Source organism: Anas acuta, chromosome 12, assembly GCF_963932015.1.
Source record: "Anas acuta chromosome 12, bAnaAcu1.1, whole genome shotgun sequence".
Taxonomy (NCBI): Eukaryota; Metazoa; Chordata; class Aves; order Anseriformes; family Anatidae; genus Anas; species Anas acuta.
In genome coordinates this window covers 13,407,632-13,422,998 of record NC_088990.1, presented here as the reverse complement: position 1 = coordinate 13,422,998, position 15,367 = coordinate 13,407,632, and the positions used below count along the sequence as shown (strand labels likewise).

At 44.9% G+C, this 15,367-nt stretch overlaps 1 long non-coding RNA gene across 3 annotated transcripts; it reads right to left on the bottom strand.

The window, feature by feature from the left end:
• Window positions 1-5,334: 5,334 nt before the first annotated feature.
• LOC137863096 (uncharacterized) lies at window positions 5,335-14,061 on the bottom strand. 3 transcript variants are annotated; one of them, XR_011100690.1, is made up of 4 exons: window positions 13,733-13,848; window positions 12,772-13,448; window positions 11,327-11,447; window positions 5,335-11,144 (listed from the first exon to the last, which is right to left on the bottom strand). It is a non-coding gene; the product is annotated as an uncharacterized lncRNA (long non-coding RNA). The 3 variants fall into 3 exon arrangements; XR_011100691.1 differs by lacking the exons at window positions 5,335-11,144; window positions 11,327-11,447 and having other exon boundaries at window positions 11,654-13,448; window positions 13,836-14,061; XR_011100689.1 differs by lacking the exons at window positions 5,335-11,144; window positions 11,327-11,447 and having other exon boundaries at window positions 11,654-13,448.
• Window positions 14,062-15,367: the final 1,306 nt, after the last annotated feature.

The window sequence follows — 15,367 nt, the reverse complement described above, 5'->3', positions numbered from 1 at the left end:
TTCTAGCAGCAAATCCGCATTAGCTTTCTAGGTTCAGCCAAGTTGTCTAGAGTACTAGAGCAGTAAATGTTCTTCGTATGGGCTACAACCAATGCTATTATAACGGCAGCTCTGCTTCTGAGAGGTTACACTTTGAAGGCAAGACTATACTTAGGATAGGTGAGGACCATGTAGGTATAGATGTTTGATAACATTACCGAAGGACCTTGATGGCTGGCGTGCAAGAAGAATGGCTTCAAGTATGCTTCGCACAACACCTCCGCCTCCTGTCTTCCAGCAGTGGGACCTCGAGCAATTGAGTGCCACGAGCTGGACTGGCCGCAGGCACGCCGCTCAGGGCTTTTATAGCCAGCCACCTTTTGTGAGGTCGTAGGGTGACAGTGACTCTGTGGTTCCATCACAAGGGTCTCGGGGTGCCCCTGATGGCAGCACTGACAGACGTCACCTGACGGTTGTGGGACAAGGCTGAGGTGAGATGGCTGCTCCACGCTGACAGGAGCCATGTCTGCCAGGCTGGGGTCCTGGCCAGGAGGTCGGTCTGCGGCCTGGGAACTGTCCCTGGGAGCCGGGGATGTCCTTGATGTGCAGCTGGACACCCGAGCATTGGACACATCCTGAAAAGAACATGGAAACAACGAGTATGAAACGCGAAATATGAAACAGTAACCTGAAGGGATGTCTGGAATAGCTCAAGTGTTGTATCGGCTTTGCGTCGTGAGAAGGCTCAGCTCTAGCCCCAAAATGCAGGCTGCGCTCTGTCACCCTTACTGTGAAAAAGTTTTGTCTCATATTTAAGTGGAACCTCCTGTGTTCCAGCTTGCACCCATTGCCCCATGTCCTATCACTGGATGTCACCGAGAAGAGCCTGGCTCCATCCTCCTGACACTCACCCTTCACATATTGACAACCATCGATAAGGTCACCCGTCAGTCTCCTCCAAGCTAGAGAGACCCGGCTCCCTTGGCCTTCCCCTGTCAGGGAGATGCTCCACTCCTGTAGTCATCCTCATGGCTCTGCACTGGACTGTCTCAAGCAACTTTAAATGTAGATGGGTGTGAAAGTGCAGAAAAAGGGGCTTTCAAGAATCTGTTTGGTTTAGTATTTGTAGCCGCATGGGAAGCTGGAACGGCTGCAGGTTGTTGCAAGGCCGATGTTTGGGACTTCACAAGGTTAGGCTTTGAGCAGCAAAATGTCAAATTGGCAGCAAATCCTGGAGGCTGATACTACAGATAAGCAAAATGGGAAGAGGCATGCGTTCAGCTGGTCTGGTTTCCAATTTAAAAGTCAATCTCTGTAGCCAGGCACGGTTCATAGCGAGAAATACATGTATTTTCCCCAAATGTATCCACGTTCTCCTTGGGCTTCAGGAACCAGTGGCTTCCTCTGCTCGTCGCTCCTTGTGTGTTGTTTATTTCTTTGGTCATTGGCTTTGGTTTCTCCCCAGTGGTAATCCAGGGGCAGCCATGAGATCTCTTCTAATCTCTTTACACCAAACTCATGCCTTAATGTTATTACAGGGACTTGTTTGGGTTCTTGAGAAATCTTTAGGCTTCTCCCTGCAATGTTGCCAACTCTGACTCCATTACAGGATGGGAAATGCAGTCGTGTGGAGCTCTTCTTACTACACTTAAAACTTCCTTGCGTTTTTGTGGTGTTCTGTTTTGGAGACCAAAGGATAGTACAGGCCTTCTTAGCATAAGATTGCACTGGATGCTTGTTTTCAGTTGCACCGTCAAAATGCTTCATCAGCTTCCTTTTCCACTTTCCTGCTCACTCATCCCTTAGCAATCCTGTTCTTAAGGAATGGCTCTGGAGTTGGCTGCTCAAAATAACACCATTGAAATTCATCTTAAATTTCATTGTTGTACTCCACAAACGTTGGGGCAATAGATTTTCATCAAGCTTTCACCTTGGGACTTCCCAGAAGAACAGGGAGAGCATCGATATAGGCTGGGAGCATCCCTCAGGAGCTTCTATGGGGACAGACAGGCACTTTTGTCCTGTAGCTCCTTTGCGTGCTGTTGGGACTCCTCTCCTGTGTGTTCCTTTGTGTTCTGCTGTGTTATGGGGCTCGTGCTTCATTATTTCTTTGGTGAGGGAACGTGTGTAGGTCTCTCCTCTGGCTTTGTCAGAACAGCTGCAGAAATGGAAGGTCTTTGAAAACTGTCAGATGGGATTTTTGACAATTTTGATGGGTGACGTACAGGCGAATATTGGGCACTTTCTATAGATGCTATCAAGAGATGCTGCCCTGCTCCTTTATTTTGCCTTGAGGAAGAGCTGCTTTCTAGTCTGAAGAATTGGACTCAAACCCTCGAGAAGGCTGAAAAAAATATTGTTTGCATGGAAGGAATGGGCAGAGTAATGAAGTCACTTAATCTTGAAAAATAGAGTTTAAAGGTAGTGCCCAAACGTGATCTGCAGTTCTGGGAGGCAGGGTTTCAGAGGGTCAGCCATTTCTTAGTTTACCTGAAGATTTGTTTATGGGGAAGGGTTGGGATGGGACTTTAGTGCCTTTCAGAGGACAGAAAGACGTTTGGTAGCACAAGTGGTATGACTTCTCTGTGGTTAGGAGGTAAGCTTGCATGGGACAACATATCACTTCTGACTGATTGAAACCTGATGTGTTTTTATTATGAACAGCTCTGTGCTGGTTTGTCCCGGAAAGCTTTGGGCTTCCTATGGAAGAATTTAGCCCCCAGATGATTGAAACAAGAAATCTGGTGGCCTTAGGAGTCAATCTGGAACATTGGGCTGCTTTATACTCCTAAGTTAACTATTTTTCACTTTAATTTTTATTTATTTATTTATTTATTTATTTATTTATTTATTTATTTATTTTTGTCAGCCTGCAGGGTCCTTGCACTAGTGGTTTTGGTGGTGAAGGAGGGAAGAGAAAATAATTTGTACTATGGTATTAAGAGTAACGGGGTGGAATAAGATCTTGTCTGTGCTCCGTGAGATTGGCACTCAGGAAATGAACGTGAAAGCTCCACACGAAGAAATCTTCAAGCAGAAGTCCATGTGTTTTAGGGCAAACTGATTTCATAATCAGGATCTAAGTTTTCTGCGAATACCTGCTCTTTAAACGGTGAAGTTTTCCCAGAATGGCAGAATGTTAAGGATTGGAAGGGACCGTGAAAGATCATCTAGTCCAATCCCCCTGCTGGAGCAGGAGCACCTAAATCTGGCCACAAAGGAGCTCATCCAGGAGGGTTTTGCAAGTCTCCAGAGAAGGAGACTCCACAACCCCCTGGGCAGCCAATGACCACGAATCGCCACTAGGCAACATTCTGTGATGAAAGGCAAGCATGGAGAGAGGTCTCAGGCTAATGAAGAAAAGCCGTCTTGGGAGAGACCGAACCCAGGAGTGGGCCCCAGTGAATCAAGAACAAGGTGTCACTTCCGAGCTGTGAGACTCCCATCACGGAGTTGGGAGTCAGCCCCGCATCCCCAGCAAAGGCTCAGTGGGTTTGGGCTGGCATGTAGGCAAGAACAGTTTGTGCAGCACAGGAAGCTCTGAGGGAGAGAGGCGCTCCATTTTGGGTGGAAAAGGAGTCTTTTTCTCTCAAAAGAGACAGAAGAGGGCATAGAACACCATCTCCTTTGAGCAGCTGAAAGACACTGCTGATTTCTGTGTTTCACCTGAGACAAGTGATAGACCCCAATGCTTCCTAGTCTCTGAGAACAGCACCTTTCCCAGAGCAATTCGTCCTCAGACAGCCCATTGCTCTGGTAGTTCCTTGCTTTTGCCCTTGGTGGTGGTATCCTGAGGAAATCTCTGGTTTTGAGGTACCCTCAGGCTGCCCTTGCAGGAGGCCAGCAGCGCCTTCCAAGGATGCTGCAGGTTGCCAGGCCCGGTTCCCCAGCTGGCAGGCATTCTGTGCTGCCAGGCTTTTAGGAGACTTTTGCTGTCAGCCTTTTTCCCAGTCGGGCCAGGTCACCTTTGGTGCTGCTCCCATCCCCACCACTCTCCCATTCCCATGATGACTTCTCGTCCCCAAGTCTCACTTGGGGACCCGCCACCCGCAGCCATTCCCCGTCAACAGCCGACATCCCCAAACCACTTTGTGGTGCGGACAGCAGGAGAGGGCTGCGTTCAGCCTCCCGCTGACCTACGCCGGAAGAAGTGCAGGCAGAGGCTTTGTAGGGTGGAAAAGTCCTAATTTAATAGGGGAGTAATTGTGGCTGCCACCCCCAGCCAACCCCCAGCTGAGGTCCTTTCAGATCTGGGGATGGGCCTGGCGGCCTACATGGTCGCCGGACCCCGGCTCCTCTTCTTGGACCCGACGCAGCCAGGAGACGTCATCGAGGTCGTCGTACCAGACGTCCTCGTTCAGTCTGTGCCCGGAGCGCCTTCGGGCCATCCCCCGTTCTTGAAAGGGGCTGCGCTCCCTGCGCCGGGGCGAGGCACTGCGGGAGCGGTAGTTGGGGCTCCTCTGCCGCCGCTGCTGCTGCTGCCGCTGCTGCCGCCGCCCCATCCCCGCGTTGCGCTCCAGTCCTCGGCGGGGATGGGGGGGTGAGGCCTCGCGTCGGGGGGGTGAGGCGTCGCGTTGGGCGGGTGCCTCCAACCGTTCGATGGCCACAATACGCCTACGGCACATTGGGCAGGTGAACCTCTGAGTGGCCCAGGGCTGGATGCACTGCCGGCAGAAGCAGTGCCCGCAGGGGTGCATCCGAGACGCGTCGGACAGCTGGCCCAGACAGATGGGGCAGGTCTGGTCCCCAGGGGCCTCCTCGTCTGGCTGCTCCCGCTCTTGCTGGTTCATTGTCCCTGCAGCTGCCCCGGCGTCGAGATGGTCTTCTGTGGGAAGGTGCGCCGGTGCCGGGTGGTTGTCAGCAGACTCCGGTCTTCAGCACCTCCCCTGCGGGTCGCCGGCACGATCTCGACGCTTCACGACTCCCTGGCTGGACCTCAGCACCTTGCTTGCCACCAGCAGGACCAGTAGAGAGAGAAGCAGGAAGAAAACATTCTAGCAGCAAATCCGCATTAGCTTTCTAGGTTCAGCCAAGTTGTCTAGAGTACTAGAGCAGTAAATGTTCTTCGTATGGGCTACAACCAATGCTATTATAACGGCAGCTCTGCTTCTGAGAGGTTACACTTTGAAGGCAAGACTATACTTAGGATAGGTGAGGACCATGTAGGTATAGATGTTTGATAACATTACCGAAGGACCTTGATGGCTAGCGTGCAAGAAGAATGGCTTCGAGTGTGCTTCGCACAACACCTCCGCCTCCTGTCTTCCAGCAGTGGGACCTCGAGCAATTGAGTGCCACGAGCTGGACTGGCCAAAGGCACGCCGCTCAGGGCTTTTATAGCCAGCCACCTTTTGGAGGCCGTAGGGTGACGGTGACTCTGTAGTTACATCACAAGGGTCTCGGGGTGCCCCTGATGGCAGCACTGACAGACGTCACCTGACGGTTGTGGGACAAGGCTGAGGTGAGATGGCTGCTCCACGCTGACAGGAGCCATGTCTGCCAGGCTGGGGTCCTGGCCAGGAGGTCGGTCTGCGGCCTGGGAACTGTCCCTGGGAGCCGGGGATGTCCTTGACGTGCAGCTGGACACCCGAGCATTGGACACATCCTGAAAAGAACATGGAAACAACGAGTATAAATGTTCAAGTGTTGTATCAGATTTGCGTCATGAGAAGATTCGGCTCTATTCACAAAATCCAGGCTGAAGGTGGGATTGTTCAGCCTGGAGAAGAGGAGGCTCATGGGCTACCTTATCTCAGCTTCCTTAAAGGAGGCTGTAGTGAGGTGGGGGTTGGTCTATTTTCCCACGTGCCTGTTGACAGGACGAGGAGGAATGGGCTAAAGTTGTGCCAGGGGAGGTTTACGGTGGATGTTAGGAATAACTTCTTTTCTGAAAGGGTTGTGAGGCACTGGAACGGGCTGCCCAGGGAAGTGGTTGAGTCACCATCCCTGGAGGTCTTTAAAAGACGTTTAGATGTAGAGCTTAGGGATATGGCTTAGTGGAGGAGGACTGGTTAGTGTTGGGTCAGAGGTTGGACTAGATGATCTTGGAGGTCTCTTCCAACCTAGATGATTCTGTGATTCTGTTTATACATTACAATTCTGTGTCATATGGTATTTTAAAAGCACATACAGGATGTATCATCAAAAATGCCATAAAGAGTTGGTGGAAAATAAAGCCTAAGACTATTCTGACAGAAGAAAAATGCACAGGATTCATGATGATATTTAAAAACTCAAAGATTTTAGTACAACAACGCTGTTATGAAGTTTCAATGGTGAAAGTTAAATGTAACAGCCTGATGATCTGATTTAATTTTCTCTACAGTGCATATTTTGTGACAGATTAATAGGACTTGCTGTTCAGCAAACACATTTCAGTTACTTTTTTTTTGTGGCTAGTTTGGAGAACTGATAAAAAGGATGTAAGGAAGGACTGGGACTTTGTGCGTTCTGGGGACTGGGGAGAAGTGCTGATACGTGAGGCCCTGATGGGGCTGTCATTTTACATATGTGAGGAACAAAAGGGGCATGTGGGTAGGATGGAGAAGAGCGGGAATGGAGAGACTGGTTAGTTTTCGAGGGATTGTGTGAGCTGGACTCACAGTACCTGGGATGGCAACATCAAACACCAAGACAAAAATAAGCGTCAAGTGTACCTCTAAGTATGTCACCTATAGAAAAGTAAGTATAATGGTGCCTGGCATTCTTCTTTGCAGTACTGTCCCACTGCTCATGTGTATATAAGGATTGCTGATCGTGACTGCCAGTGTTGGGGTTTGCCACGGCTTTTGTCAAACTCATATGCAGTGAAATACTCCTGGTTCTTTGGAGAATCCATTCAAATCTTATGTGTCTCACTGTTCTCTGTAACTTCAAATCCAAAGACTGTCTTTGGTATGTTCCTGTGCTGCATCTCATACTAAGCAGGGCATGCCAATCAAGTGACATATTGGGAAAGATAGGACCAGTAGTAGGATGCCATTAGAAATTTGCCCTCCTCCCTACACAGGAATGTAGTCAGGACATAGTAGCTCTTTGTCTGTACAGATAGAGGAGGAGAGACAGCTTGCTGAACTGAGCATAGACATTGCAGTTCCCAGGAGGGCAGGGAGCAAGGCGTGTTTGAGGCTGGTTGTAAGAAGTGATTTAAAAACAGGCTGTAATTTCAAGAGTTAGCTTGACTGAATTGGACTGAACTGTCTCCAGCACAGCCCTGATACTTAGATCCCCACCTTTCTTGTTGTGGACAGGTAGCTTGACTGCTGAGGTGTGCTTTTATTTTTAATACAGTTTACGTCTCTCTGAAATTCTTCAAAGACTGTTTACTGAGCATTTCACAACATTTGGCTTGTAACTATCATCACAACAATATTTTCAGAAATGTGTACATGGATAGAAGGATATCCTGCACTTCCACTTCTTTTGAGAGAATGAGAGGATCAAAGACTAAGGGCAAGAGTGGCTCACAGTTCTCAATTGCAGAAAGCAAGTATACTAGCAAGGCGTTTACCACACAGTTTGTGAAACTCACAGAGACCCAGTCTGACTGAGCTCTGGCATTTAATGAGACCCCATTGCAGCAGCAAAGACTGCACAGGTTGGCTGCGTGGCTGGTTAAGGTAAGTGCCATGAGAAGTTGTTTTGCAGACCAGCAGCAGACTTGAAATTGCAGACAAATGTGCAGGCATGTATAACTATGATCTAGTTTGCCCTTAAGTATTATTATGCCTGATTCAACTCTCCACTTTTTATATAAGCACTGGGAGTCAAATTCTGCGGGTATGGTGCACTTTGCATTTATGCAATTAAGTCTAGACTGTTACAGATCACTGAGCTAGACAAGTCTGCATACAATACCACAGCAGTGATTAATTTGCAGGCATGCATTAGAAAAGTAAAATGTTTTTCTTTCTTTTGGGACAAACAATATAGTAAACGTAATAGAAATAGAAATAAGTTAACTCAGTTTGAATGATTTAGGTGATATGGAAGAATTTCATTATTTTTATCAGCTTATGAGGAGATAATTAGAAGCTTCTTCAATACTTTGAAGAGTGTAAGAACATGGAAAGATCCATGAAAATTGAAAGATGCATAGTAACAATGCCTGATTATCTGACAAACATTTCCCTGATGTGTATTTTTAGTTGTTATTTGGAATTACAGTTACCTAAAGAGAACATCCATTGGTCACAGTATTGTAAATCATTGATGGGGGAGCTGGGACTGTCAGTGTTAAGTAGAGAGGACAGCAATACTGAAATTCAATCTTTCATGTGTTATGGAACAGAAGAGATCTCTTACCTATCTGATTTCATAGATACCAGGAACGCCAGTCACAACTTATAATCCATTAATTGCCCTTCACTGGTAGGAAATGATCTCACTGGAGTCATTCCATGCATTTTGTCACTTTTGGATAGACTTGCACGTTGTGAGCTTTCAGGCGATGATCAACTGTTGGAGGAAAGGTACATTTTATTGCCCCAGAAGACTGTAGAAGGAATCATCTCTCATGGTTCACTCATCATTCATGACTAAGGGGAAAAAAAAAAGTTGAGATTAATTTATTATCTATTTTTAATATGATCTCTGTCATCTGAATGAACCTACATAAAATACAGTTTTCAGTAATGCAGGCATGTATATACACACACACATAGAGTGCATTTGAATACATTTTTCATTAACTAATTATGTAATAATATGCTCTTGTTCAAATACACTGAATGGCATGAAAAATGTTTATGTGCTGTAATTTGATTTGTTCTAAGACACATTTTTTGCCAGTCATTGTGGTGTCATGGTAAGTGTTGGCATGATGAAAGGAGGCTTTTTGTATTTGAGCAGCGGGAAATCAGTATGTGAAGATAAAAGCCTGACGCTAGACAGAATCTGAAACAATTCTGCATATGGATCCAAAAACCTGATACAATAGTTCAGCAAGATACAAAAAAAAAAAAAAAATAATAATCCGTTGACAAACATGTCACTGCTATTGGCGTCCTACCCAGGTGCATGAACATTGATTTTATTAAGAAGTGTGGGTTGGCCTCAAAATGCACCCAGGTGCTGGAGAGCAACTGACTATGTGTAGTTGACCCATTTCATGCTATGAAAAAAGGGGGAAGTCCTGGCACTGCCCATTCTGCTCTTTGGAGTCGTTAACACTGAACTGCAGATAGCTCCTTCTCACTCCCCCACCCTTACATTTTCTGTGCGAGCTCTGTGCCAGCTCCAATCAGTTCACTTTTCAGGATCTACATCCTGGAAAATGGCTTCAGTGTAACATTACTTTGCCTTTGGCAGCGGAGGCTGTTACCACAGCTCTTCTGTCTCTGCACCTGCAGGAATATGCCACCTCCCAGTGCTGCCCTCCTCCCTTTCCAGCAGGGCCAATGCAACTACTTTGAAGAGAGGCTGGTGCTTTTTTACTCACAAACAGCTCTGCACTGCTGAAGAAGTGACTGGGGGATGGGAACTTCTTAAATCAAGGAGAGGTTTGTGAAACCTCAGACTATAGTTTGATGAGATTTCCCTTTCTGCAGTAGTGCTGGCTTTAGCAGCCTTCTGTTGGTTTCTCCCTTTTCTTTAACTCTTCTTCACATAGCAGTAACAAATGTACCAGCATAAATATTTATGTAACCATGGAGACCAAGAGACAGGAACAGATTATGGTAAAAAAATAACTCGTGAAGAAAAATTGTATTTTTAACCTGGATTGTCTGTTCAGTGGATGTACCAACCCAGGTGCGAGGGCTGCGCACACACAGAAATGACCAGCAGGCAAGTGTGGGGTGCGTAACTGCTTTTACCACCAACGCTACTGAGACTTCACTCTCCAAGAACTTGAGATTTCTGGAACATGTTTCACCTTACCTAATATTCTCCAGATTCTGCCTCATCTGGGCTGGAAATATAAGCTACCTCCCCAGGTTGCTGCTGTAAGCAATAGAAAGTGAAAAAGGATGGCTCATCCTATCCTGAGACGAAATGGATCACATCCCGGAGGGACCTCTCTCCGTCTATATCTTTTCCCTTCTGCGGTATCCAGTTCAGGCCAATTCACAAGTCACCCTAGCTATTTAAGTTTGTGTTTTACCCACTAAGACAGCATTTCACAAAGAAAACAGGAGATTTTAAGGCCAATGTAAAGATAAGACAGTAAGTCAGTGACAGGCAGAAAGACAAATCAAATAAATAGGCTTCCTTCACACTTTGGCCTGTATAAGCACTGCCTGGGCACATCAACCAACAGGCACGGCTCTGTTTCCCCATAAGGAGACAGGTAAGCCTTCATCCTGGGTGTGTGGTGGCATGCCTTGGGTGACACGCAGCCCTTAGGTGCCTCCATAAGGTGTTTTGGGGCCTCACTGCCTAAGACACTGAGCACCATTGCTGGAATTCATTACAAAATCTGCAGCTGAAGTGGTTTTGCAGAAAATACCATTAAAATATTGCATCCTTTTAACTGCTGTTGCTCTATCTTATTGTTTGGAAAATTGATTAATCTTGGGGGGGGAGGATTGGGGGGGGGGGGGGGGGAGGGGGAGGAACAACAAAAAACCCTCCCTAAAAACAAGCTACAATTCCAAACCAGTTTGCTGGGCTGCTTTTGCAACACAGCCCTAACAAACTGTTCTGTTGGTGCCATCTGTAGCTGAGAAGAGCTGCTCCAAGATTTAGCATCTGAGTTTGTACACACACCTTTTAACAAAGATCCTTGCAGTTTATTAATGGGTAACCCTATTGTACCAAGAAGAATGAGAATGTTGCATTTAAAAGAAAACTTCATGGATAGAAAACCGTACCTGAATTTACTTTGCAGTGCTAGAGAATTTATGTAACCTCTCTTTGTGATTTTCTCTCATTTTTTGGAGGTTGTTGGTTTGCCTCATAAGTGTATTACAAGTCTTGAGTTTTTATCTATGAGGCCTGGAGCTTCTGGAAGGAAGAGCTACTACTGTAACTGTTGGGCTGCCTCCCATGGGTATTTTGCCTACCCTGCTATGAACAGTGAGGATGTTATCATCATGGTTGTCATTGGGTGGCTTGGAGCAGGCGCTCAGCGTAATCCTGCCAGGTGTTAAGTGCTGTGACATAGCTCTAGAGGGGTGTTTGAACATATCCATACATTCAGCTGCGGTTCCAGTAGAGCGAAAGATCTGGAAAAAAAAACACACACTTGGTACATTCCAAAAGGGCAGGGTAATTAGAGGGACAGTAACTTGTAAACATCGGTTACAAAACCAATGTTTACTTCTGCACTCTGTAAATGCCTCTTTTCCCTTCTAAGCTTAGTCCTCCTCAGCTGTTTAAAGTATGGTCAATGACACATTTTCCTTACCAGTTGCAGTTTGCTGAGTCACACTCCAAAATCAGCCCTCTGTGTAGTTCTAGCAAGCCAGCTGTGGCACAGTATCCAGAAGGAGCAACAAAACAAACTGGTATCGAATAGGTGAATTCAGCTAGGAAAAAAATAATAATAATAAAAAAGTTGAGCTTTGTGTAGTACTGTAGGCCAGTTTTTTTCAGGGAAATAATTGATGTCATCCAATATTATGTGTATCTTAGCACTCACTTAACGATGACCTAATATTTCAAACAAAATACAACTTCTGTAATGAGATACCTCGTTTCTGCCAGGATGTTATTACGATACCTGCTACCATGATCTAATGAGATTGACCTTCATTTCATAACAAATTGCTCTTCTCCAGAAACTATTTTTAATGGCCTTCATGATTTATGCAAAAGGACCTATAGCGATAGCCTTAATTTGGGGGAATAAATGATTCAAATAATTATAAATTTTATGAAAATGACAAGTTACTTTAAAGTGCTACTAAATTTTTACTGTGTTATGCACCAGTTGAGGACAAAATTGTGAAAATCTCATACGGCTTTGTTCTCTCTGCAAAGAGCAAAATAAATGAGTTTAGCTCATAACGGGTAGAAGAGAAAAACCACTTAATTGCTAACACTGACTGTTTTAGCAGCTCGCAGGCTTTCACCTTCAGGCTATTGTACTCCCTGGAGTGCCATTTGCTGCCATCTACTGGTTATTTCTCAACATCTCAAGGAGACGGTCAAATCTGTGCTCTAATGTATTTCGGCTCTCCCGATAGTCAGAGCTGCAGTGCATGTGACTTCTGATACCCGTTGAAATGAGAGGAACCGTGCTCTAAAGGGTGATGAAGGGGAAAAAGGGGAATCTGTATTCTGAATATTTGTGCTGATTGTCTTAAAATTATTGATTAGTTGAAGCAGGATGGTTAAAGCATTTCAGAGGGAAGATGCTTAGGAGATGGATACAGTTGGCATTTTATTAATAATAGATAAGAATGCTTTGCTCTTCTGTAGTTATTTTAATCCCAAAAGCCTAAGTACCGTACTAGCATTATTTAATCCTCACCACATCCTTGGAAGGTTTCTTTTATTACATGGTAGCAATTTTATGGACTATGTCTTTTACCCACTGTGAGGCAGATTTTCAGGCTTCATTTTTCATAGGTATGGCTGCAACTATCATGCTTGTAAATACCCCTTCAAAAATGCCAATACCAAGACTGTTCTGAATAAACAGCACTACCCAAAACATAATTGGAGGTGAAAAGACTAAGATACAAATTAAACTTGAAAGGAAAGGCTTCACAAAAGTGAAAAGAACAAAATATTTCCTCAAAGGCCGTATATGTTCCCATGTAAAGACAAAGAACTTTCAAGTCTGTACGTATGGCATCATTTGGTGACTTCTGCACCAGCAGGATCCCAAAGGAGGGGTTTATGTACCTTGCCACATTGTGAGTCAGTCAATATTCCCCAGCAGACTTTCTCCTTACATTCTCATTGCCAGGCACAACCTCCTCACCAACACAGAGATACACCACCATTCCTCTTTCCAGACTTTGGCTTCTGTCATTGTTATTTGTGAAGATGAACCAGAGGATTTGCTCATGCTTGTGGCCTCTTTCTCATGTCTTAACGGTATGGGCATGCTTTCCTCTTAGCGTCTGACAAAGGCTCCACAGGCAGAGCTCCATATTCACTGTTCCAACCTTGACAGTCACAAGACAAGCGCGTAGATTGTTATCTGGCACCCAGCTTTTCTTGGCTGTCCCTGCTTTCTTCCTGCCTGGCTGAGACAGCAGTTCAGTCTGTGCCTTTCAGTGTTGCTGCCCACTTCTGTTCCATTCAGTCATCTACTTTATTTTGCAGCCATCCTCTGTAAAGCCACATTCACTTTGCTGCAGAACAAATACAGGGGACATCTGGTTAGTTGTGCAGATGGCCACTTTGCTGTAGGGTGCGGGTGCTGTAGGGTGCAGTTGTTAGTGTTTATGTCCACAACACCAATGAATTGGGTGATCCATTTGTAAGCATCATCCTCCAGTGCCTTAACTGTGGATACATGAATTCTGAGCAGTCTTGTCACAGAAGCTGTTAAGCTACAAGAGGTTTTCATTTTCCTGCAAACAAAGAACAAGTAAAAAGCTATGGAGCTTAACTCTCCAGTGTGTTACACAGTCGTACCATTGATTCCAGTAAAGTTCTATTTCATCTTAAACCCAATGTAATCGACTGGTACATCGGGTTTTTAACTCAGAAATCCTCTATATCCCACACATCTCAGGCAATCACCGCAGCTGCTATGGATCTCTATCACATAGATATTTCCATACCACAAAATAAAATACATTTCTGTTGCTTCAGCCAGAAAGTACTTTTTCTGTAGAACAGCCTATGGACTTACAGAAAACATTGCACATCTATGTCTAGTTACAGCATACGAGGTTCTTCCTCTAGCAGTAATCACACATGCTGCAGGAATGAAATCCTCTTACTAAGTCTCCTACCTTTTTCTTTTCCTTTTTCTCTCTTCATGGAGCAGCTGTCTTAATTCATTAGAGAACAGTTTCTTATAATTTGTCACAGTGTAATGAGCTAGTTACAAAATCAATCAATATTCCAGGTGAGAAATAGTAGGGTAACAGCAGTTTATCTGATGACCTGTTCTGATAAAGCAGACAGGTGTATATATTTTAGCAGAACATGAGGGATGAGGTTAGAGATCACACATTTGCTGATGATACTGTATTGTATAAAATCTCCCTCCTACAGTGTCCAAATCCCTTTGCTTTCTGATGAAACAATGCAGTATGGCATACATGTCAAATTTTGGGGCTGTGAAGTCCGTGAGGCTATTTTTGGAAAGGTAGAGAACTTGCTGAATGTTAAAGTATAGCTTTGTACTGAGATTTTATTCAATAAAGGGTGAACACAATAGTAAATACAGAAGCCAGTAGCTCTGTAAGCCACTGAGGAAATCTGTATTTCGGCATTTGAAAACCCATATTTTCATCTTTTGTTGTTTTAATCCCTTTGGGAACCTCTCTGTAGTGAATAACATGGCATATATTAATGTAGGCTTTTAAAATATATTTATATATAAGCAATAGGGAGAATGTGCTATACAACTGTTATTACTGATTTTTGGTTAAAAAGAAAAAAAAGTAACAATAAAACCCAGTGAAAAACAGAGGCAAAAAACTGGGTTAGGGAATTCCTAACAGAGCCCCTTTGAAATGTACTTAGAAGGAAAGTCCTGCCTGTGCTGGATGTGTCCAGTAAACCTTCCTTCTCTTTTATTTTTTTTGGCATTTGGACTACTAATGCTGCCAATAACCTGAGTGGTGCAAAGGGACAGGAATCCTGTTACTCTTTTCTCAAGGGTAACAAGTCTTTCCTTTTACCCACACCTACGGAAAGTGACAGGTCAGTGTGAGGAGAGACACATTTTACTTACCCTGTAGGAAAAGCAGTGCCAGGCTGGTCAGGTTGTTTCTCACTCTTTCCAATTCTGAACAACCAGAACATGGAGAAAAGGCAGTATTGATACAGCACATCTGAAGCTTTCTGTTCACAGCAATCACCTTGCTCACTGCCGAACCTTTGGTGCGAGGGAGCCCTTTTCTCATCACAGTTTGGACAGCTTTGCCAGGGATCTGCAGCCTTTTATTACAATCTCCTAATTACTGAGGTTTTATAGTTAAGTAATTTAACTGTCTGGGGGTTCCTAGGCTCATTACCCTCCTGTTTTACCATCTGACACATTCACTACATATCTAAGAATATGTTACAGCTCTCCTTTCATGTCTTTCATCTGATTTCTGTTAATGGGATTCAGAGATGTTTTAAATTGGCACAGCTTTGTGACCTTCAATGGAACTATCTTAACCAATATTCAGAACACACCCCAAGAAAAAAAGATGTGCCTTTGTAAAACACAGGTCTTCACCCAAAATGCAGCTGCCTATTTGCATGTGAACTCCTGCAAAAGCAGAGTTCTGCCACGTACCTGATAGGATGATTCTCAGAGCCTGGAGTC